The 24,791-nt window shown below is 48.8% G+C and overlaps 1 long non-coding RNA gene across 2 annotated transcripts in view; it reads left to right on the top strand.

The window, feature by feature from the left end:
• Positions 1–4,445: 4,445 nt before the first annotated feature.
• LOC114814257 overlaps positions 4,446–24,791 on the top strand; it is an 89,252-nt gene continuing 68,906 nt past the window's right edge. The window contains exons 1-3 of one of the 2 annotated variants that reach the window (XR_003762021.1): positions 4,446–4,529; positions 7,872–8,014; positions 14,146–14,321. This is a non-coding gene — a long non-coding RNA (uncharacterized LOC114814257). Of the gene's footprint in view, positions 4,530–7,871; positions 8,015–14,145; positions 14,322–24,791 lie in introns of those variants that run through there. The other variant, XR_003762020.2, reaches the window with a different exon arrangement.

The following is a 24,791-nucleotide window of genomic DNA, read 5'->3' on the forward strand; positions in this document are numbered from 1 at the left end:
GGGAGAAGGAGCTGGGAATGGCACTCTTCATCATCTTCATGATCCTCATCACCACCATCTACAGTAGCATTTACTGAGCACCCACTGCATGCAGATTAGTGAACTGGGGTCTACTGGGTGCCAACCAGTATTTTGGGCACCTACTATGTATACAGTGCTGAACAGTGCGCAGAGCACTATGCTGGGAGTCGACAGTGTGCCGAGCACTGAACTAGGTGCCAACTATGAATCGAGTGCTATATCTGGAACTTAACTTGGAGCAAAGCACTATACTAGACACCTTTTATGGTAATTGTTAAGTGCTTTTAGGTGCCAGGCACGGTTCTAAGTGCTGGGATAGATACAAGATAATAGGTTGGGCACAGTCCCTGTCCCACATAGTCTCAAAGTCTTAATTCCCACTGTAGAACAGTGCTTTGCACATAGTAAGCGCTTAAATGCCATCATTATTATTTTACAGATGAGGTAACTGAGGCACAGAGAAATTTGGTAACATACCCAAGGTCAACCGGCAGAAAAGTGGAGGAGCCAAGTTTAGAATCCAGGTCCTGTGATTCCCAGGCCTATACTCTTTCTAGTGGGCCATGCTGCTTCTCTGTTGTGTACAGAACACTGTCAATCAATTAATCAATCAATCGTATTTATTGAGCACTTATTGTATGCAGAGTACTGTACTAGGCAGTTGGAAGAGTACAACACAGCAATATAACAGACACATTCCCTGCCCACAATGAGCTTACAGTGTCCTATGTGTGTGGGAACAGTTCCTGCCCTAGAGGAGCTTACGGTCTAATGAAGCATCCCCAGGGGATTTTGGAATTTCATTTTGGAATTTCAGTAAGGTCTAGGAATAGGTCTCCAGGCTATGCACAGTTCACAGCCTCTTCCCAGCTTCACTGCAGTCTCAGGTTTTGTCAAAGGAGGAACAGCAGCAGCTGCTGCTTATAAAGACAGACTCCTTCTATGTGATTTTTGGGTCCAGCTGCTCCCCTGCTGGGATCAGCTCGGGGCATCCTGAAACTGATACAGGTAAAAGCATGGCATTGTTTACTCCCATGCTCCCCCAGTAGAAGAACTAGGTAAGGAGAGGAGAGAGCTCTGCCAGCCACCTGAGCTGACCAACCACACTGATTGTTGCATCAACCTGACCTCCCCTGGCTGGACTATGAAGATGGAGGATCCTGCAATGATGATGATGATGATGACAACTGTGGTGACATTCATTAAACACTTACTATGTGTAAAGCACTATACTAATTAGTATTAATCAGGTCAGACATAGTGTCTGACAGGGCGCTCATAGTCAAAGTAAGCAGATTAGGTATTGAATTCCCATTTCACAGATGAGGACACTGAGGCACAGGGAAATTAAGTGACTTGCTTGAGGTCATGCAGCAGACAAGTGATGGAGCCTTGAGAAGCAGCAGGGTCTAGTGAAGAAAGCCCAGGCCTGGGAGACAGAAGGACCTGGTTGCTAATCCTTCATCTGCCACTTGTCTGCTGTGTGACCCAGCAAGTCACTTAACTTCTCTGTGCCTCAATTCCATCATTGGTAAAAAACTGGGATTAATACTTTGAGCCCTAAGTGGGACAGCCTGAGTAGCTTGTATCTATCCCAGTGCTTAGTACAGTAACTGGGACATAGTAAGCACTTAACAGATACTTTACAAAAAAGGATTAGAATCCCAAACTTCTGACTCCCAGGGCTGTGTTCTTTCCCCTAGGCCACCTTGTTTCTCTCAGATCATCTCACACTGGCCCTCTCGCACTGGTGGGGCTGGAGCTTGGCCACTGCCGGGGACAAGAGCGCTGGTAACCAGGACAGAATGGCCTCCTTTTCCATCTCCGGAGAAAGAGAGAATGGCCAGAATCTGGGGTCCCGGCTTCACCTTGCTGTGTCCCTGCGGGTGGAGAGCCAGCCTCACTGTCCAGGGGCCACTGGGCCCATCTGCTGAAATTTAAATTAATCTCCATGCTTTATGGAGACTTTCATCTTGAAGGGTGTTCCTGGACCATCCAAAATGCTTGTTAGAAATTATTCTGGCACTGATTCAAGGCGCCGAACGACAGAAATCTAGCTGGCTCGGGCCACTGACACGTTATAAATAGGAGAAGAAAACCAATCACCTGCTCTGCCAGCAACACCCCAAGACAGGGAGATGCTCAGAACTCCCGCAACCGCTCCCTCTCGGCATGGTCAACAAAAGTATGCCCAGAATCACCAGAACCAGTCAGGTTCTGTAAACATTAGTAGTTATCCTCCCTATGCCATCACCACTTTGGAAATAGGAAAAGCCAGAAACCAATGGGACGTAGAAAGGCTTCACTGCAAGGGAACAATTCCAGCTTCTTTCCTCCTGGGTGTTCCCTTCTGGCCTGGGGTGAGTACCTAGAGCCTGCCAACAACAATTATTATATTATAAATTCATAATTAATGATCATTAATTAAGTATACAATTCATAATAATAATGATATTTGTTAAGTGCTTACTATGTGCCGGTCACTGTACTAAGCGCCGAGGTGGATACAAGCAAATCGGGCTGGACACGGTTCCTGTCCCATGTGGGGCTCCCAGTCTCCATCCCCATTTTACAGGTGAGGTAACTGAGGCACAGAGAAGTAAAGTGACTTAACCAAGGTCACAAAACAGACAAGTGGGGGAGCTGGGATTAGAACCCATGATCTTCTGAGTCCCAGGCCTGTGCATTATCCACTATGCCATGCTGCTTCTCTAATTGTCTAGGCCCCACGGTGGAAGGAAGTCAGTCAGTCAATCAGTCCATCAACTGTATTTATTGAGTGCTTACTGTGTGCAGAGCACTGTATTCAGTGCTTGGGAGAGTTCAGTATAACAGCATAAGATACACATTCCTTGCCCACAGTGAGTTTACAGTCTAGAGGGGGAGACAGAAAATACGATAAATAAATGACAGATATGTACATAAGTGCTGTGGGGCTACGAGGGGGATGAATAAAGGTGAAAGGGGCCACGGGAGGGCATCCTAGTCAGAGTGGTGTGACCCCCGCCAGAAGGATTTCCATGTTGCCCGATTGATTTATTGATTTCTCCTAGCAGCTGTCAGGGCTCCCAGTACTTCGATGCTTCCCTCCATACCTGCCATGTTGTGAAGGGGGTGAATGGGGCATGTGGAGGAGCAGCCCTGGAAGGGTCCTTGGCCTGGCCTGAAGCTGCCCGGCAAAAGCCTCTGGTGACTGGTGACCCGGGTCCCCGTTGGGCCTGGGAGCTGCGGGTTCTGGTCCATGGGGTAGGGGCACGGGAGGCTGGTACACGTACCATCTCCCCAAAGGGGGTCCTGCCGGAGGTCTTTCAAGGACAGGGAGGGGAGAATCAGAGGTGTAGGCTAGTCAGGCACGGAGAGGGCAGGGTCAGGGGTGTCGTTTGGACTGTGCTGGGTCACCGAAGGAGAGTCAGGGATGTAGGATCCTCTAGACTATAAACTCGTTATAAGTAGGGAACGAGTCTGTTCATTCTGCTGTATGCGCCCAAGTGGTTAGTGCAATCAATCATATTTACTGAGTGCTTTCTAAACGCAGAACACTATACTAAGCACTTGTGAGAATACAATGTGCCTGGCACATAATTAAGCGCTTAAATACCATAATTGTTATTAGACACATTCCCTGCCCACAGTGAGCTTACCGTGCTCTGTACGCAGCGAGCGCTCAATAAATACCATTGACTGATTGGGAGAGGAGAGTCAGGAATGTTGGATGGTTCATGCTGGGTCTTTAGGGAAGCAGCAGTCATAAGAGAAGCAACATGGCTTAGTGGAAAGAGCCCGGGCTTGAGAGTCAGGGGATGTGGGTTCCAATGCCGGCTCTGCCATTTGTCCGCTGCGTGGGCTTGGGCAAGCCACTTCACTTCTCTGTGCCTCAGTTACATCATCTGAAAAATGGGGGTCAAGACTATGAGCCCCATGCGGGACAACCTGAGTACCTCGTATCTTCCCCAGCGTTTAGGACCGTGCTCGGCACATAGTAAGCGCTTAACAAATACCCCAATTATTATTATTATTACTACTAGGGGAGAGTCGGGGTGGAGAGGGAGGAGTCAGGTTACTGGATGGTCCGTGCTTGGTCACTGGGGGACAGTCACGGATGGAAAGGAGAGTCAGGGGTGTTGGATGGTCCACCCTTGATCATGAGGGTGGGGGGCTCAAGAAGACAACAGCGCAGTTGGAGGCAGAGTTCTGGGGTCGACCCAGAAGCCGTAGATACTCCCGGTTTAAAACCAGTTGTCTTTTGGTCTCCTTCCTCGCCGGCGTGGGCCAAAATTTGCCTGGGGCTTTCGGCTTTGTCTCGGAGCTCTCTCACCTGCGCCTGATTCACCTTCAGAGCCCCACCCTTCACCACCCCCCCCGGACTTCGCATTCATCCTCCGCCCAATTAGGGTTTCCTTAACGGGCTGCAGGTGTTGACCAGCCCAGCAGGCTGTGGGATGCAGTGACCGCTCGGCCTCCGGGCTCTCCGGAGGCTTTCTTCTCTTCTCTCTGCACCTGCACCAACGGTCAGTCCTGGCCTTCGGCCTTTAGGGTTTGCGAGACCCGGTCCCCTCGTGGAAAGTTGGTGAGGGGTTAGGGGAAAGCAGGGGGCATGGGGAGCAGACGGGGGATGGGGCAGGATCGGTGTAGCCTGCCTTAGTAGAAAGAGCACGGGCTTGGGAGTCGGAAGATGTGGGTTCTAATCCCGACTCCACCACCTGTCTGCTGTGTGACCCTGGGCAAGGCGCTTAACTTCTCTGGGCCTCAGGTCCCTCATCTGTAAAATGGGGATTGAGACTGTGAGTCCCACGCGGGACAACCTGATTACCTTGCATCTGTCCCAGCGCTTAGAAAGGTACTTGGCACATACTAAGCGCTTAACAGATACCATCGTTATTATGATTACGATTCTGTCGGAACGGCCGGGGTGTGGGCTGGTGAACCCGCGCGGGTTTGGCGCCGCATCCCCCTGATTTCCCCCGAAAGAGCCCCTCTCCATGGGTTCAGAGCCTGACTTGGGGTGGGGGTCGCAGGAGCCTCGCTTTCCCGGGTGCCGCCCCGCCCCCCGAGCTAACTAGCGTGGATTCCGGGGGCGGGGGGGAGGGAGGGACACGTGCTCCGTGGTGCCCAGAGATTTTCCTAGTCTATCGTGCCCTCCCATCCTCGAATTGCGACTGCATCCTCTCCTTTCTCCCCGGCCCCTCTTCTCCCCCACAGGTCCCAGGACCCCGTGGGGTGGGCCTCTCCCCTCCCCCTACGACCATATGGTTGGAGTCCATCCTGCCCCAGAAAGAAGAGTGGAGTAGATTCGCCTGGTCAACAGTGCCCAGCGCTTAGAACAGTGCTTGGCACATAGTAAGCGCTTAACAGATACCATCGTTATTATTATGGTATTATTAGGATGGTATTTGTTAAGCGCAGACTATGTGCCAAGCACTTTTCTAAACGCTGGGGGTGTGTGTGTGTGTGTGTACAAGGTTATCAGGCTGTCCCAGGTGGGGCTCACAGTCGTAATTCTCATTTTAAAGATGAGGTAACTGAGGCACAGAGAAGTTGTGACTTGCCCAAGGTCACACAGCAGACAAGTGGCAGAGCCGGGATTGGAACTCATGACCTCTGTTTCCAAGCCCGTGCTCTTTCCAACTAAGTCACGCTGCTTCTCTTTATTATACCCCATCCTCTCCGTTCTCCCACTCCCTTCTTTCCTTCCCACCCCCTTAGTTATAATAGTAATATTGATTTTTGTTAAGTGCTTACTATGTGCCAAGCCTGCTCTAAGCGCTGGGGGTAGATACAAGGTTATCAGCTTGTCCCACGTGGGCCTCACAATCTTAATCCCCATTTTACAGATTAGGGAACTGAAGCACAGAGAAGTTAAGTGACTTGCCCAAAGTCACACAGCTGACGAGTGGCGGAGCCGGTATTAGAACCTACTACCTCTGATCCCAAGCCCGTGCTATTTCATCCCTTCTCTCCTTCCCACCTCTTCTTTCCATCCCCTACCCCTTCTCTCCATCCTCTCCCTTCCCTTTTTAGCGGTGAGAGTAGCGATAGAGAGAGAGACCCGTGGGCGGGGCCAGAAGCTGCCAGAGACAATAACAATAATGATGGTATTTGCAAAGTGCTTACTATGTGCTAAGCACTGTACTAAGCACAGGGGTACATACAAAGTAATCAGGTGGTCCCATTTTAATCCCCGTTTTGGTAAGAGGGAACTGAGGCACAGAAAAATGATGTGGCTTGCCCAAGATCACACAGCAGGCAAGTGGCAGAGCCGGGATTAGAACCCACATCCTCTGTCTCCCAAGCCCGTGCTCTTTCCACTAAGCCACGCCGCCTCTGGGGGCCAGCACAAGTCGAAGGTCACCGAGGCGCGGACACACCGTCGTGTGCTTATGGAGGGAGGTCCTGGTTAGGGTTAGAATTCGCCCACCCTTCCCTGCATTTGACCTCAGTCTCCGGACATCTGGCCGCGGCCCGGGCTGGGGCATGGCCGGTCGGGCTGCCCTGGGTGATGGACGGGGGAGGGCACTTCTCTTGTTTCTGGGATCCACCTGCTGGTTCCTTGGACCGTAAGCATCTCGAGGGCAGGGCCTGCGTCTCTAGTGTGGGGCTGGGCTGGGCGCCTGTTGAGCGCAGGGTTTGCGGGGCTTTGGTGTTTGAGAGCCTGCAATGAGAGCAAAATAAAGATTCCTTCCAGGAGGTTGGCAAGCCACTTGTCTGCTTTGTGACTTTGGGCAAGTCACTTCACTTCTCTGTACCTCAGTTATCTGTAAAATGGAGATTGAGACTGAACCCCACATGGGACAGAGATTGTTTCCAACCCGATTTGCTTGTATCCAAACCAGTGCTTAGTACAGTGCCTGGCACATAGTAAGTGCTTAGCAAATACCTCAATCTTAAAGGTGTGCAAGTCCTTATTCATTCATTCAATCGTATGAAGCGCTTACTGTGTGCAGGGCTCTGTACTAAGTGCTTATTCTGCCATTTGGGGTAGGGCATGGCCTGTAGGTGGTGCTGGGGAGACGGCTCTAGTCTTGAGGGGCATCTTTGGTTGCAATCGACTTATTGAGTGTTTACTGTGTGCAGAGCACTGTACTAAGCACTTGGGAGATTACAGTATGAGAGAGTTGGAAGATACAATCCCTGCTCTCTCTTTAGTGGATCTGTCCCAGGTCCCTAGATCAGCTTCGGGGGCTCGGTGGCCGAGAGCAGAGTGGTCCGGGGGACCGAGGGTCCAGGAAGGCTTTGTGGAGGTTGGGTGCCCTCCCGGATTTCACCTTTCTTTTACCGGATTTCTCTCCTTCCTCCCTAGATGTAACAGGCCCCTTCCTGCTCCCCACATAGTTCTTCCTCCTGGGACTCAGCATGGACCATTCAAAACTCCTGATTTCCATTCCCCTCTCTCCCTGAATGACCCAGCATGTGGGCAGGGAACATGTCTACCAACTCTGTTATATTGCACTCTCCCAAGTACTTAGTACAGTGCTCTGCCTACAGTAAGCACTCAATAAATATAATTGATCCAATACCCCTGATTCTCCCCTCTCCATCTTTAACTGACCCTCCAGTGAATCATCTCAGACCATCCAGCACCTCTGACTCTCTCCTCTCCATCTTTAACTGTCCTTCCAGTGACTCAACATGGGCCATCCAACATCTCTGACTCTGCATCCCTAATCTTCTCTGATGATTTAGCACAAACCATCCAAAAATCCCTTACTCTCCCCTCCCCCAACTAACGCTTCCATAAAGTGACCCAGTGTGGACCATCTAACACCCTTGTTTCTCCTCCAGTGATGCAGCAAGGACCATCCAACCTCCAGTGACGCAGCGTGGATCTAATTTCTCTCCCTTCTTCCCTATAGGCGAACCTGGATTAACGCTGGGGGTTTGGTGGCTGCTGCCCAGGGCTTTAGGCTAATGGAGCTCCACAAAACTGGATTTCAGTGATAGCAAAGAGGATTTCTCGGTCCTGAAGATAAGAAAGTAACATAACAGCTCTTCTAAGGTAAGTGGAAGGCTATTTGGAATTAAAACTATGTTGTACATGTTTTAGTACTGAAATGTAACACTGAGTGGCTTCAAGCTGAAGTGCAAGGTTAAACTATTGCCAGTAGCCTCAAGGTCAAAATTGTAATCATTTTTGTTTTAAATTAGGATATGGACTTACATCCAGAAGCCCCCAAAACCTAACCTAACAGGAGAGCTAATGCGGTTCAGCTCATTCCGCTCCAATTTTTCTGGGAGGCCCGTGTCGTCATCTTGAACCAATCTGCTTCCCCTACACTGGTGCTCTCGGGACCAGGGAGCCATGCGGCGTCAGGCTTGGTGTCGCGGAAGTGTCCGAGCTCCGTCCGTCCCCACAGTTGCAGACAGTGTTGTCCTCTCTTCTCGGCTGCCCTCCTTGGGCCTTGCCATACAAACAGGAGGACTTGACTGTGGCTGGGACTCCCCAGAGGTCAATGCTTTCAGAAGAGGAACCCATAATGATGCCCCAGGAGGAATCAGTCAGTTGTATTTATTGAATGCTTACTGTGTGCAGAACACTGTACTAAGTGCTTGAGAGAATACAATATAACATAACAGACACGTTCCCTGCCCACGACGAGCTTACAGTCTAGAGGGCCCCTGGCCAAGGTCTGGCTCTTGGGCTGCTCTGAGGGGCCTTGGGAGCCGGGCATGCTCTCAGCCTTTTCTGCAGTGCCAATCAACTAACCAATTGGCACTTTTCTTCCAAATCCCATGGATCCTGTTGCTACTTCCTGGGCACAGTGCACTCTAAGAAATCTTGTTTGTTGTTTCCAGTCCTTGGGGAACTCAGCTTGCAGAGGAATGTGTCAGGTCCTTACTGGTCTCTCCTTCTCCCTAGTCACTCCACCCTCACGGTCACCTCAGCACTCAACTGTTCTGCTTCTCGGAGCTGGGGTCCCTCTCGTTGTGTTGGGGGCCTCTCCTCATGCGGGGTATGATGTCGGGGGCCTTCTGCTGGCACCAATTTACTTTCCAGTCTGTCCTGCTCTGCAGCTGCCGGCGGTGTCCCCGCTCCACCTGGCTTCCAGGACTGCTTTTTTGGGATCCCATCCCACCCATGTGGGCTGGGTGTCTCCTGTCATGGGCACTGGTCATGTCTTCTGTAGTTGGTCCCTGTTTTACTGCCAACGCCAGGTTGAACTATACTTTCCAAACGCTCAGTACAGTGCTCTGCCCACAGTAAGTGCTCAAATACTATTGAATGAACGAATGAAACGACCAGGCTAAAGTTAGGTGACATCTTGTGTACCTCCTCGGGGTTTCAGTTCTGCCAGATAATAATAATTATGGTACTTGTTGAGCACTTTCTATGTACCAAGCGCTCTTCTTAAACGCTGGAGTAGATACAAGTTAATCAGTTTGGATGCAGTCCCTGTCCCACATGGGGCTCACATTCTTAATCCACATTTTACAGATGAGGTAGCTGAGGGCCTGAGAAGTGAAGTGATTTACCCAAGGTCACACAGCAGACAAGTGACGGAGTCAGGATTAGAATCCAGGTCCTTCTGACTCCCAGGTCTGTGCTCTATCCACTAAGAAGGATCTTAGTGCTGAATTGCAAAAATTAATTCATTCAGTCATATTTATTGAGCATTTAGTGTGTCCAGAGCACTGTATTAAGCACTTGGGAAAGGACCGAACAGCAGTAAAGAGAGAAAATCACTGCCCACAACGAGCTCATAGTCTAGATAGATACTGAACAGTCAGCAGATAGCAACGACTGGAAGCCAAGCAGCCCTTGGGAAGGGCCCTTCCCACCCTTCCTTTCCCTGCTGTGGGTTCTTTGTAATAAACAGCTGCGCTTCTTTCAAATACACACTTCTTTTTCATTCCTTCAATATTTGGAAAACCAATAAGCAGCAAGCAGATCTTAATTATCTTTCTGTCCAACTCGAATAAAGGATGCGTGTTTTTCAATGTTTCAGGAAATTAAATTTCTCTTCCCATTTTTATTCTATGTGTTTTTTCCATGTTCCCACAGGTTTCTGGTTTCTGTTGTTATTTTTCTATGGCTCTATATTGAGATTCCATACCGATATCATCCAGGCCTTCCTTTTCAGTCGCTCAGCTGACAGTGACTGGGCCGGGCAGACTGGTATGTGGCAATATACCTTGTGGCACCGTGAGGGCAGAGGGTTGACTGGGCTGGGCAGACTGGTGTGTGACAACACACCCTGTGGCATGGTGAGGGCAGGTCATCGCACTGTGAGTGTGTCCTGTGCAATGCCTGGCTCTGTCTCCCAGCCTGCCTTTCTGCATCCAACCTTAGCAGAACCTGAGCTGGAGCGACCCACAAGAGCGATCTGTTCACCACAGGGTCTCCCCATTAGAAGCCCAGTCCTGCAGTGTGCCCTGTGCCCGGCAAGGGCCCAGACCTGCTATGTGCCCTGGGCCCAGCTGGAGACCAGGCTGTTCTGGTGATGCTTATGGTGATGCTCTCATCCAGGGCCTGGGAGTCTCCTCCAATCTGACTTAAACGTCCTAAGGAGTGGGGCAGAAGGCAGGATTCTGGCCTCATAATAAGGAGATTTTTCTCATCTCAAGTCAATAAGTTGATGTTCTCAGTGATATCAGCGTTGTCGTGTGTGATACTTGAAGACCAGATAAGTGAAGCAGCGTGGCCTACTGACAAGAGCACAGGCTTGGGTGTCACAGTTTGTGGGTTCTAATCCCAGTTCCGCCACTTATCTGCTGTGTGACCTTGGGCAAATCACTTCGCTTCTCTGTGCCTCAGTTACCTCATCTGTAAATGGGGAATGAGACTGTGAGCTCCATGTGGTACAAGGGACTGTGTCCAACTTGATTACCTTGTGTCTATTGCTGAGCTTAGAACAGTGCTTGGCACATAGTAAGAGCTTAACAAATACCGTAATTATTATTAGTAGTATTATAAGATCAATCTGAGAAATCGGCAGGAATGATGACAATATGAGGGTTCACGTTTGGCTTGCAGAAACCCCCTCATCTGATTCTTTTAAGTTTGTTGACCCCTTGCAGATCAGAGCTCTAAAGACTGGGCAGATGCAGGCTGGGAGGGAGCAGAGTTTGAGGCTACTGAACCAGGAGTGGATGGACAGGGTGAACACACAACTGCTGTTGCCCAAATCCCATCCCAACAGGTTCAGAGCAAAGAGCTGTAACAGGACTCCTCTCAGGGAATCCATTACCGCAGAGAGCTGCGTAACTGGGAAAACCAGGAGATCCAGAGGGGTTTGAACAGAATCCATGGCATACCGAAGCCACGGTAACATGGTTTTCTCTTCCTTTTGCATGTACATATACGTAAATTATGTATTGTAAATTATTTATATTAATGTCTGCTTCTCCCTCTAGACTGTAAGTTCGTTATGGGCAGGAAATGAATCTACCACCTCTGTTGTCATGTACTATCCCAAGTGTTTAGTATAGTGCTCTGCACACATTAAGTACTCAATAAATGCCACTGATTGAGCGAACAGGACCTGTATATGTGTGTATGCGCACATGCTGTGGGTCAGGGAGAGATCCTTGCAAGCCCTTTCTTTAGATCTTGGTTTGCACCCCAAAGATGACAGATTCCTTTAACCACATTCTAAGAATAGAGCACACTGTCTCTGTAGCTGAGTGGGAGATATTTCTGGGGAAAAGCAATTTTCGGTTGCATGGTCTGAAAAAATTTATCCTTCCTTCATCTAGAGCACAGTCCATTTGGAAAGAGACAATTATTTTTCCCCTTTCTAGTACTCCTGGATGAAGAGTCATGCTCTTCTTTCTTTTGCCCCTGCTGTTAGTAAATACTTTGTGTCAACCGGGGTCCCAAACTGGATTGCAAGCTCCTTGAGGACAGCAGGGACGATAGGTGTTACTCAGTAGATGCCCTGTATAGGCTAGCACTCTGGCTACAGTAGGTACTGCCCAGAGGTTGGGGTTCTGTGCTGTGCCCAATGGGCAGAGAAGGCATGGCTGGCCTTGGTGAAACTTGGCGGGCAGGCACTGGGACCGGTCTGAGAATGAGAATCAGAGTGTGCTCTGAAACACAGTGTTGGAGGAAATGAAATGCTTGCTCTCCGAGGTTATGGTCTGCTGCTTCTAATAGATTTTATGCACCTGGAAAATTGTGATGGACCTGAGCCTTCTTATGAATATAGCCATTGTATTTAAATGTCAGTATAGCAGTCTCGGTTTGGAAAGACGTTCAGTCGTCAACAAAATGCAAAGAGAGTTGGCATTTTGCATTTAACTCTGACTCTGATACAATGTTCATTTAGCACAACTCTATTATATAATTGGGTTATATCGCTCAGCAGCTTCTAGCCAAACTCTTCCCAAATCCTATACATTTATCCCGCCTCTGTGATCGAGATCTGAAAATGTTTCAAAACCTTTCAAGGAGAAAATAACATCGGTAAGGAGGTGAACGAGGTTATCGCATTGATACGATTTAATATATTCTCCTAAAAAACAACATGAGAAGCGGGAGTCAGACGAGTTGCGATCAGAATTCCCTTGGTCCTATTTCCATCGAGTTTGTTCGTTTTCTGGGCCGACAAAGACATTTCTCTTTGCAAATAGTTTGGCGTTTCCCTTACCGTTTTTTAAAGATATATCTGTGGTGGATTCACTGCTGTTTTGGGGAAAACATAATAGATTTATTATGTCATATGAGTTTTATGTTCTTTTGCTGTTCACCCATCGGGCAGTGTTTGTTGAGAGTCGGCCGGGTTCTGAGCATTTTCCCAGGGTTTGGTTGGTTGGTCTGAGGGTCGTGTGAGCAGGGCTGACCCTTGGCCTGGGGCACAACAGGGTGGAGGAGGGGATCAGAGGAGCTCAGAGATCATAATAATTGTGGAATTTAAGGGATTACTATTTGCTAGGCACTGTACTAAGTTCTGGGGTGGGTACAAGCAAATCGGTTTAGGCACAGTCCCTGCCCCATATGGGACTCACAGTCTTAATCCAGGGTGGCTCAGTGGAAAGAGCCCGGGCTTGGGAGTCAGAGGTCATGGGTTCGAATTCTGGCTCGATTCGAACCATTGTCATTGATTCACACTTGTCAGCTGTGTGACTGCGGGCAAGTCACTTCACTTCTCTGGGCCTCAGTTACCTCATCTGTAAAATGGGGATTAACTGTGAGCCTCACATGGGACAACCTGATTACCCTGTATCTCCCCCAGTGCTTAGAACAGTGCTCTGCACATAGTAAACGTTTAACAGATACCAACATTATTACTATTATTATTTTGCAGGTGAGATAACCGAGGCACAAAGAAGTTAAGTGACTTGCTCAAGGTCACACAGCAGACAAGTGGTGGACCTGGGATTAGAACTCGTAGAGGGTGGAGAAAGCTGAGATGGACGCTTAGACTTCCCACTGCCCTTGGGGTCTGCCCCTAGGGACCCCCAGCCTGGAGGTCACTGTGGAGGGCAGTGGCACCTTTACTGAGGTCACTCTCCGATAAGGTCTCCCTCTTTGGACCAGTTTAATGACCCAGAGCACAATCAGCTGAGCTGCGCTAATCGCCTGGATAATTTGAGCAATTTTAATCTACGAGCATGTTTAAGCCACTTGGAAGGTCTGAAGAGCTGAAGGTCGCATCTTAGAACGGATCATTTTCCCCAGGCTTGTCTGCTAGTTTGTAATGTTCTTGAGGGCGGAAACATGTGATGTGCCTTTATTGACTCTGTTAAGTGCTCTGTACAGTAGTGCTGCTGTCACAAAGTAGGTCTGTAGAAGTGCTGGTGTGCGCGAGGGGGAAAGTCAGGGATGGAAGAGGAGAGAGTCAGGGGTGTTGAGTGGTCTGAGCTAGGTCACTAGGGGATATCGCTAATTGTCCATTTATACCTGCTGGACAGAGGGGTCAGTACTGGTGGTGATTGGGTGGGACAGCCAGCCGGACCCTCGTGGCTCCTAACATTAGCTAAGAATGGAGAAAGTGAATAGGTTTTTCATTCTTGCGATACCTGATGACATAAACATCCCACGGTTCTAGTGGAAGCCGATCTCTGTTCCAGCACTTGCAGTTGTCTTTTAGACATATTTTTTATGGAAATTCATTTTTTATGGCACAGAACTTGAAGCCTTGATTTGGGGTTTTAATAGCCACACATATTTTGTGATATTTTCCCTAGAAACGTAATATATTTTGGAATAAAGACCTGTCTAAGGCTGTGCTCCAACCTTCCAGACCGGCGCTCCTGCAAGGTCACCGAATACGTTTCAGGGGATCGTTTGGGAGACCGATGATGTGTTCCTGGACTGTCACACACTCTGTTGGACTGTAGTTTTCAGAAAAACACAATTTTAAATAAATACCATCTCATCTGAAAGCCGTTTCAGGAAATGTTTTCCCACACATGGTCGTGCATTATGCCGAAGCTGGACGAGCAGAGGAATCTGTTGAAAATTCAGATGACTATTTTTTTTTTGCTGGGATAGGATACATGGCTCATCCACTGTGTTTCCACCTTCAGAGGCTCAGAAGGTGTGGATGTAATGGAAGACCTGGGGTGCCCGTGGCGGAGGGCAGATTTCAGGCACCCCAAGGAGCAGGTGATGGGGGAGAGTGTAGGCTCCTTGAGGGCGGGGATAGTATTGTACTCTCCCAAGTGCCTAGTACAGTGCCAGTGTCTATCTCGCTGCTGACTCCTTGCCCACATCCTGACTCTGGCCTGAAACTCCCTCCCCTCTAATAACCAATAGAGGATTACTTTCCCCTCCTTCGAAGTCTAATTAAAATCATATCTCCACTGAGAGGCCTTCCCCAACAAAGCCCTCATTTGCGTTTGGATTCGCCCTACCCTCAGTCCCACAGCATTTATATCCATATTTATAATTTATTTTAATGTCTGTCTCCCCATCTAGATTATAAGCTTGTGGGCAGGGAACGTATCTTCCAACTCTGTTATATTGTACTCTTCCAAGTGCTTAGTACAATGCTCTGCACCCAGTAAGTGCTCAGTAAATACGATTGATTGATTACTCCGCACTCAGTAAGAGGTCTGCCTCCAGCCTCTCCCACCTCCCATCTCTACTCCAAGCTGAATCGTCTTCTTGCAACAATGCCTGGCGCTTGTCTCCCCTCTCCTTAAGCACCCCCAAAGGCTGCCCACCCCTCTAGACTGTAAGCTAGTTGTGGGCAGGGAATGTGTCTGTTGTTATATTGTACTTTCCCAAGTGCTTAGGGCAGTGCTTTGTGCACAGTAAGCACTCAATAAATACGATTGAGTGAATGATTGGTCAGTGTAAAAAGCCGTGGGAGCCTAGTGGAAAGAGCTTGGGTCTGGGAGTCAGGAGACCTGGGTTCTAAATTGTGGCTCTGTCATTTGCTTGCTACGGGACCTTGGGCAAATCATCGAACTTCTCTGGGCCTGTCTCCCCTCTTTAAAATGGGTATTCATTGTCTGTTCTTTCTCTTTCATGGACAGTGAGCCCCTTGCGGGAAAGGACTATGTCTGATCTACCTATACTGTGTCTACCACGGTGTTTAGTAAGTGCTTAACAAATACCAACGTTATTAGAGAAACAGTGTGGCTCAGTGGAAAGAGCACGGGCTTTGGAGTCAGAGGTCACGGGTTCAAATCCCGGCTCTACCATTTGTCAGCTGTGTGACTTTGGGCAAGTCACTTAACTTCTCGGTGCCTCAGTTACCTCATCTGTAAAATGGGGATTAAGACTGTGAGCCCCACGTGGGACAACCTGATTCCCTTGTGTCTACCCCAGCGCTTAGAACAGTGCTCGGCACATAGTAAGCGCTTAGCAAATACCAACATTATTATGATTAGCACACAATATGTGCTTGAAAAATGCTATTATTACTATTATTACTGTTAATTAATCAATCCCCCTACATATCCATCAGAAACTCTCTTTTAGTGGCTTCAAGGCTCTCTCCATCTCCATCCCTGACATGGGCTAGTCCCGAGCCAGGTGCCCCTCTCCCATCCATCTTGGGCTCCCCCAGGCCTTTTCTCTGAGACTCTGCCCATGCCCACAGGGAGGGAGATGCAGGGCACAGACTTCCCAGCAACTGTGACTCCGGGCATCCGGGCGGTGCCAGGATAAGGAAAACGTTAGAGCTGCTGGAGTCATTTTTCAAGGGTTGCAAACACAGCTCTGATGAAATGAGTTGCATTTACCATCCAGTGAAGCTGTATTTTGTTCTGCCAGCTAGACTTGACTGCCATCAGTCTTAGTTTCACCTCTATGCAGATGCCAGATGCTGGTATGGGCTCAAAGGTATGGGCAACTCTGCCCATGAATTCTTCCCTTTCCCATAAACCCAGGAGCAGTGCTATTGCTGGATCAATGTCATAGTCCATCCAGCCATGGACTCTATATCCCACAGGGACATCATGTTGCTTCGAGGAATTCTGTGCCATTTGCCTACCCAGAAACCTACACTCACGTTCAGGGATGGACCATCCCATGTTTCTGACTCTCTCTTCTCCTTCCCCAGTGACCCAGAACAGACCATCTAACAACCCGACTCTCCCCCTCCATCCCTGACTCTCCCTCAGTGGCCCATCGTGGACTACACAAAACCACTGACTCTCCTCTCCCCATCTCTATCTCTCCCATATATCTAACACCAATGCCTCTCTCCTAGTGACCCAGCATAGATCATTCAACACCCTGACTCTACCCTCTCCATCCCTGACTCTTCCCTGAGTGACCCAGCACGGACCATCCAACACCCCTGACTCTCCCTTCTCCATCCCTAACTCTCCGTAGTGATCCAGCATGGACCATCTGACACCCGTGACTCTTCCCCCAGTGACGCAACATGGATACTCAGCCATGGATTTGTCCAAACCCCTCTGGGGCACCAGGTCTTGTTTGCTCCTCTTTAGGAGGTGACCCAGAACAGGGCAAGGGTCTGGAATGTTTTCTGCCAACCTTTGGAAGATGCTACAAGCCATTCGTGGCCTTGTCCATAATGCTTGACCCAAGCCTGGCTCTCCCCAGGAGGAGGAACACCAACTCCTGGCTGGCTGGGGGGCTGGGGAGCACATGGGATGAGTTTTAGCCACCACTGTGCCCTCCTTAAGCTTCCCCAGGAGTTGACACACCTCTCTGGAGTGCTGGGATCCTGCCAGCAGGCCGGGGCTAGGTGGGGAGGGGAGGAGGGACTATGGCAGGAGCGGCTGTCCCCTCTGAGAATCCCCCTGCGAACGGGTTGGATGCTCCTGCCTGCTCCTTTCTGTTGTCAGCGCCTTTGCTTCCAGAATGCAAACATACTCTGTGAATGTTAAAGTGGATTAATGAACCATTAACGGACTCTGCTCGAGTGTTCTTGAACACAGCAATCAATAGTGCTTTCTCTGGCAGAGGGTTCGTATTGTTTCTAGTTTGCCCCGATATTTATTTGATTCATTGATCATCACTACCATGCTGGATGATGCGCACTTTCGAGGAAATAGCTGAAGTCTTGGCTGGCTCGGCAGTAACGGATTTTGGCTGCAATGGGTCGATAAACAGGCTTTTTTCCTTTGGGGAGATCCTTTCCTTTCTTAGAGGATCTATCATCTGGGCCTCACCCTCTTTGGCCTTGGATTGATTTGGCTTTGACTCTGAGAAAAGAGGCTGTGACTGGGCTGCTTCCTCCTGGGATGTCAAGGGCAAGCAGGGTGGAACGTGGATTCTGCTGTCTCCGTGGTTGTTTTGTGGGCCGGCACCTGGCACAGACCTGCTAGCCCAGGGTGAGCTGGGAATTTTCTCCCTGGCAAGTGGAGGAGGAAGGTTAATAATGATAATAATAATAATGTTGGTATTTGTTAAGTGCTTACTGTGTTCAGAGCACTGTTCTAAGCACTGGGGTAGACACAGGGGAATCAGGTTGTCCCACGTGGGGCTCACAGTCTTAATCCCCATTATACAGATGAGGTAACTGAGGCACAGAGAAGTGAAGTGACTTGCCCACAGTCACACAGCTGACAAGTGGCAGAGCCGGGACTCAAACCCATGACTGCTGACTCCAAAGCCTGTGCTCTTTCCACAGAGCCACGCTGCTTCCCCCAAGCACTCTGGGGTTCACTCTGATGCTTTATTTCCGGAGGAGTCTCTGTAGGAGGGAGAAGGATGAGACCTGGGGACTACAGGATAGGGGGTGAGGCTTGGAGGAAGATCATACATGAGGTGAATTGGATCACTTTTGGGATCGGATCAGCGTCGGCACCCTAGATCAGAATTGACACTAGGGCACAGAGCAGAAAAGGTGTGATCTCTCACCTCTCACTTCCAAGAGCTTCCAGGCTGTTGGGAGAGACTATGACTGTAAATCAATGGCTGGACTGTAGTAGAGAGGGAGAAGAGCTGTAAGTCAGAAGCACAGGTGGGTAAACATTCGCATACATGAGGGCCGAAGTGGCTCAAGGAACGGAATGGCCGGGCAAGTCAATGGGCAAAGGCCTCTTGGAGGCCTTGAGAAGCAGCGTGGCCTAGTTTTAAAGCACAAGCCTGGGAGTCAGAAGGACTTGGGTACTAATTCTGGCTCTGCCACATGTCTTCTGGGGTGACCGTGGGAAAGTCACTTCTCTGGGCCTCAGTTACCTCATCTGTAAAATGGGGATAAAGACCGTGAGCCCGTATGTGGGACAGGGCCTGTGTCCACCTAGGGATTAACCTTGTATGGCCTTAAGCAGCAGTGCCTGGCGCACCAGGCCAAGTGGCTTAACCAATGCCATTTAAAAAAAAAAAGAGGCTGTTTATAGGCCAGGCCAGCAAACGAGAAGAGGGACAAGCTTTTGGCAGTGTCTACTGGGAAAGGCGTGCCAAGACGCCGTTTGGGTGGCCATTGAAGAAGAGGTTGAAGAGCATGAGAGAAGAAAATCCCATTTCACCTTTGTCTCAGTGACAGTGAGTGGTTACCATGAGGAGTTTTGTAATTAAGATTCTTCTTGTCCTGGGTAGGGCTCTAGCTTTGAACCTTGAAGTGTTGTTCTAGCTATTTCTTAAGGTGGGTAAACCATTTCATACATGCTCAGAGAGGTTTCACCTCTACAATATCGCCCAAGATCCGCCCTTTCCTCTCCACCCAAACGAGCTACCTTACTAATTACGGGCTTCTCGTTATATCCCGGCTAGACTACTGTGTCAGCCTTCCTCTACTGACCTCGCCTTCCTCCCTCTCTCGCCCCCCGCTCTCCGGTCTATTCTTCACTCCACTGCCCGGCTCATCTTCCCGCAGAAACGATCTGGGCATGTCACTCCCCTTCTTAAACAACTCCAGTGGTTGCCTATCGACCTCCGCTCCAAACAAAAACTCCTCACTCTAGGCTTCGAGGCTCTCCGTCACCTTGCCCCTTCCTACCTCTCCTCCCTTCTCTCTTTCTACCGCCCACCCCGCACGCTCCGCTCCTCCGCCGCCCACCTCCTCACTGTCCCTCGGTCTCGCCTATCCCGCCGTCGACCCCTGGGCCACGTCCTCCCGCAGTCCTGGAACGCCCTCCCTCCTCACCTCCGCCAAACTGATTCTCTTTCCCTCTTCAAAACCTTACTTAAAAATCACCTCCTCCAAGAGGCGTTCCCAGACTGAGCTCCTCTTCCCCCTCTACTCCCTCTGCCATCCCCCCTTTACCTCTCCGCAGCTAAAGCCTCTTTTTCCCCTTTTCCCTCTGCTCCTCCACCTCTCCCTTCCCATCCCCACAGCACTGTACTCGTCCGCTCAACTGTATATATTTTCGTTACCCTATTTATTTTGTTAATGAATTGTACATCGCCTCGATTCTATTTAGTTGCCATCGGTTTTTACGAGATGTTCTTCCCCTTGACGCTGTTTAGTGCCATTGTTCTTGTCTGTCCGTCTCCCCCGATTAGACTGTAAGCCCGTCAAACGGCAGGGACTGTCTCTATCTGTTGCCGACTTGTTCATCCCAAGCGCTTAGTACAGTGCTCTGCACATAGTAAGCGCTCAATAAATACTATTGAATGAATAAATACTATTGAATAGAGAGGATATCCCAACTGGAATGCAAGTACATCTCTAAATTTTATCTTGTTCTGACTTTCTTGAATGGTAGAACCGCTGCAAGAATGGGCCTGAGGTACCTTTCTGATGGCATGGCTCATCAAGCAATCATTCAATCGTATATATTGAGTGCTTACTGTGTGCAGAAACCTATACTAAGGACTTGGGACAGTACAGTACAATACTGTTGGTATACACGTTCCCCACCCACAATGAGCTTACAGTCTAGAGGGAGAGACAGAAAATTAATATAAATAAATACATTTTGGAAATGTGACATAAGTGACGTGGGGCCTAGAGAGGAGTGAATAAAAGGTGCAGATCTAAGGGCCAAGGACACAAAAGGGAGTGGGAGAAGAGGAAATGAGGAGCTTGCCTTCTGGAGGAGCTTTGTTTTAAAATACGGATTTGAAGGTGGGGAGTGTGAGAGTTTGGTGAATATGAAAGGGGAGAGAGTTCCACGCTGAAGTCAAGCATACTGAAACTGACCCAGCGCCTGGGAGTCAGGGACCTGAGTTCTAATCCTGGCTCTGCCTGCTGTGTGACCGTTAAGCAAGGCCCTTAACTGCTGCTGTGCCTCAGTTTCCTTATGTATAAAATTGGGGTTTAAATACTTGCTCTCCCTCCTTCTTAGACTGGGAACCCTATGTGGGATGAGGATTTGTATCTGATTTGATTGTATTTGTTCCAGTGTTTAGGTCATGGGTTCTAATTCCAGCTCTGCCAGTTGTCTGCTGTGTGACCTTGGGCAAGTCACCTCACTTCTCTGGGCCTCAGTTCCCTCATCTGTAAAATGGGGATTAATACTCTGAGCCTCATGTGGGACAGGGACTGTGCCCAACCTGATTACCTTGTATCTACCCCAGCGCTTAAAACAGTGCCTGGCACATAGTAAGTGATTAGTAAATACCGTTATTATTATTACTCTACTTAGAACAGTGCTTAACACATAGTAAATGCTTAACTAATATACTACAATTACTATTAATAGTAATATTGGTTCCTGGTCAGTGCTGGGACTGTATTATCTCAATTCTATTTATTGCTATTGTTCTTGTCTGTCCGTCTCCCCCGATTAGACTGTAAGCCCGTCAAAGGGCAGGGACTGTCTCTATCTGTTACCGATTTGTACATTCCAAGTGCTTAGTACAGTGCTCTGCACATAGTAAGCGTTCAATAAATACTATTGAATGAATATGGTGGCAAAGAGACAAATAAGTTTCCCTTCCCATCTCTGGAGTCAACTTCCTTGAAATGGGACCAAGATAAGCATTCTGAACACTATTCAATAGTATTTATTGAGCGCCTACTATGTGCAGAGCACTGTACTAAGCGCTTGGAATGAACAAGTCGGCATCAGATAGAGACAGTCCCTGCCGTTTGACGGGCTTACGGTCTAATCGGGGGAGACGGACAGACAAGAACAATGGCAATAAATAGAGTCAAGGGGAAGAATATCTCGTAAAAACAATGGCAACTAAATAGAATCAAGGCGATGTACATTTCATTGACAAAATTAACAAAATAAATAGGGTAATGAAAATATATACAGTTGAGCGGACGAGTACAGTGCTGAGGGGATGGCAAGGGAGAGGGGGAGGAGCAGAGGGAAATGGCCACAGAGATGATGGCACGGGGGGATGGATGGATGGACGGACAGACAGAGGAGCGGAATTGGGTACGTGGATGAAGGGTGACATACAACTCTGAGGGCCAACTCCTCCATCCCCTCCCAAAGGATGAGGAGGAGGAGGGAGGAAGGCATCTCAGTGAGGTATGGTGTCCAAATCACTCAGACACTTTAATATTAATCTTTTTGAGTTTGAACATGAGGGGCAGGAGAGGTAGAGAGCCCGGCTCATCTTCCTGCAGAAACGATCTGGGCATGTCACTCCCCTTCTTAAACACCTCCAGTGGTTGCCTATCGACCTCCGCTCCAAACAAAAACTCCTCACTCTAGGCTTCGAGACTCTAATAATAATAATAATAATGTTGGTATTTGTTAAGCGCTTACTATGTGCAGAGCACTGTTCTAAGCGCTGGGGTAGACACAGGGGAATCAGGTTGTCCCACGTGGGGCTCACAGTCTTAATCCCCATTTTACAGATGAGGTAACTGAGGCCCAGGGAAGTTAAGTGACTTGCCCACAGTCACACAGCTGACAAGTGGCAGAGCCGGGATTCGAACCCATGACCTCTGACTCCAAAGCCCGTGCTCTTTCCCACTGAGCCACGCTGCTTCCCTGTATGCTGTATTCTTCTCTACATCACCTTGCCCCGTCCTACTCTCCTCCTTCTCTTTCTACCGCCCATCCCGCACGCTCCGCTGCCTCTGCCGCCCACCCTCCTCACCGTCCCTCGGTCTCGCCTATCTCGCCGTCGACCCCCGGGACACGTCCTCCCGCGTCCGGAACGCCCTCCCTCCTCACCTCCGCCAAACTGATTCTCTTTCCTCTTCAAAACCCTACTTAAACTCACCTCCTCCAAGAGGCCTTCCCAGACTGAGCTCCCCTTCTCCCTCTACTCCCTCTACCACCCCCCCCTTCACCTCTCCGCAGCTTAACCCTCTTTTCCCCCCATTTCACTCTGCTCCTCCCCCTCTCCCTTGCCATCCCCTCAGCACTGTACTCGTCTGCTCAACTGTATATATTTTCATTACCCTATTTATTTTGTTAATTTTGTTAATGAAATGTACAACGCCTTGATTCTATTTAGTTGCCATTGTTTTTACGAGATATTCTTCCCCTTGACTCTATTTATTGCCATTGTTCTCGTCTGTCCGTCTCCCCCAATTAGACTGTAAACCCGTCAAACGGCAGGGACTGTCTCTATCTGATGCCGACTTGTTCATTCCAAGCGCTTAGTACAGTGCTCTGCACATAGTAAGCGCTCAATAAATACTATTGAATGAATAGTGTTCAGAATGCTTATCTTGGTCCCATTTCAGGGAAGATGACTCCAGAGATGGGAAGGGAAACTTATTTGTCTCTGGAGTTCTAACCCCAGAGCAGGGAACTGACGGAATGTGCTAGGTTGTGGGAACTCTTTCCTAAATGAATGGGGGAAGGACTGGGTGAAGGGGAGGTGCTATTTCTGACCTGGAAAAGTTTCTTGGTGATCGTCGGAAACATTTTGGAGACGTTTTCCCTACCTGGGCGGAAATGGCAATGTCAAACTCAAGCTATGTCATGGCCTCTGTGAATCTCAATTTTTCTTATTATTCCTCACTGCCTTTTATACTCACGCTGATCCGCAGAGCTCTTACAAGCAACACATAATAACCCTTTATAGGTGGTTTGTTGGCTATGATATTTTATGGGCAGCATGGTCAGTGAGGACAGATTGTAGGCACCAGTCGAATGCTATAACTGCGGTAATTGGTTTCTCCATTTAATTACAGGTTGTAAGAGCATTTTAAGCACCGGATGCAGGTGTTGGGGGTTTTATCCCCAAAATGGACAACCACATTGAGGAAATCTAGGCTTCTGGAAGGAAGCCAGTGCTCAGAGGTGCCTTTGAGCACCAAACTATGCTTTCTGCTAGTGGATACTGAGAGTCTGGATGAGCTGGACAGCTCTTCCTGTATCAAACTGGGTGCTGTACTGGATGTCTACTCTGTCCAGTACACTGTACTGGGCACCTACCGGGTACAGAATGCTGTACTGGGCATCTACTCTGCACAGAATGTTGTACTGAATGTCTAATGTGTGCAGTGCTGTATTGAATATTGTGTACAGAGGGCTGTATTGGGTATCTACCGATCAGAGAATGTTGTATTGAGTGTCTATTGGGCACAGAACACTGTGCTGGCTATCTACTGTGCATAGAGTCCTATACTGGGTAGTGTGGGCAGAGCATATTACTGTGTATAAGTCCTGCACTGGGTACTGTATGCAAAGCACTATCCTGCATTACTACTGTGCCCAGAGTGCTATACTAAGCTCTTGTAGAAAGACTGGTGAAGAAAAGCATGTTCCCAACCTTCAAGGATCTTATGCTTTAAAGAAATAGACAGATGAGAATTATTTACCAGTAATGGGAGCAGGAGGAAGAACAAAGAAGTCATATGAATTAAGATGAGCAGTAGCTGAATATAGATAGAGAAGCATCTAGTGGAAAGATCACAGTCCTGGGAGTCAGGAGAACACGGTTCTAATACCAGCTCCATCACTTTGGCTGCTGTGTGACTTTTCCAATTCACTTAATTTCTCTGTGTCTCAGTTTTTTTCATCAGCAAAATGGACATTTAATAGTTATTCTCCCTCCTACGCAGACTGTGATTCTCCTTTGAGATGGAGACTGTGTCAAACCCAGGGCTTTTTACAGTGCTTGGCACCTAGTAAAGGCTTAACAAATGCCAAAATTATTATTTTATTTTTTAAGGTATTTGTTAAGCACTTGCTCTGCACCAGACATTGTATTAAGTTCCTGAGTAGATACAAGCTAATCAGGATGGACACAATCCATGTTCCAAATGGGCTCACAGTCTTAATCCCCATTTTACAGATGAGCTAACTGAGATACAGACATTCCGTGTTGGGGGAGACGTGGGGGGGGGGGGCTTGCCTTCCAGGAAGGGCCTTCGTCATCATCATTATCATCGTCGTTATCAATGTGTTGCTGCTAGTTCTTGATATGCTCTCTGCACCTGGGAGAGGGTGGGGAAGGGTGCTGGAAGGATTCACACGAGGAACTTGTAGCTGAATGGTTGCTATGGCAACAGCAGTGGATAAACCGGGACAAACATTTGATCAAGACAAGAGAAAGATTCCTGCCTCACAGCCACGGGGCATTAGTGAAATGCTCCCTT

This window comes from Ornithorhynchus anatinus, chromosome 9 (assembly GCF_004115215.2).
Source record: "Ornithorhynchus anatinus isolate Pmale09 chromosome 9, mOrnAna1.pri.v4, whole genome shotgun sequence".
NCBI classification, from domain to species: Eukaryota; Metazoa; Chordata; class Mammalia; order Monotremata; family Ornithorhynchidae; genus Ornithorhynchus; species Ornithorhynchus anatinus.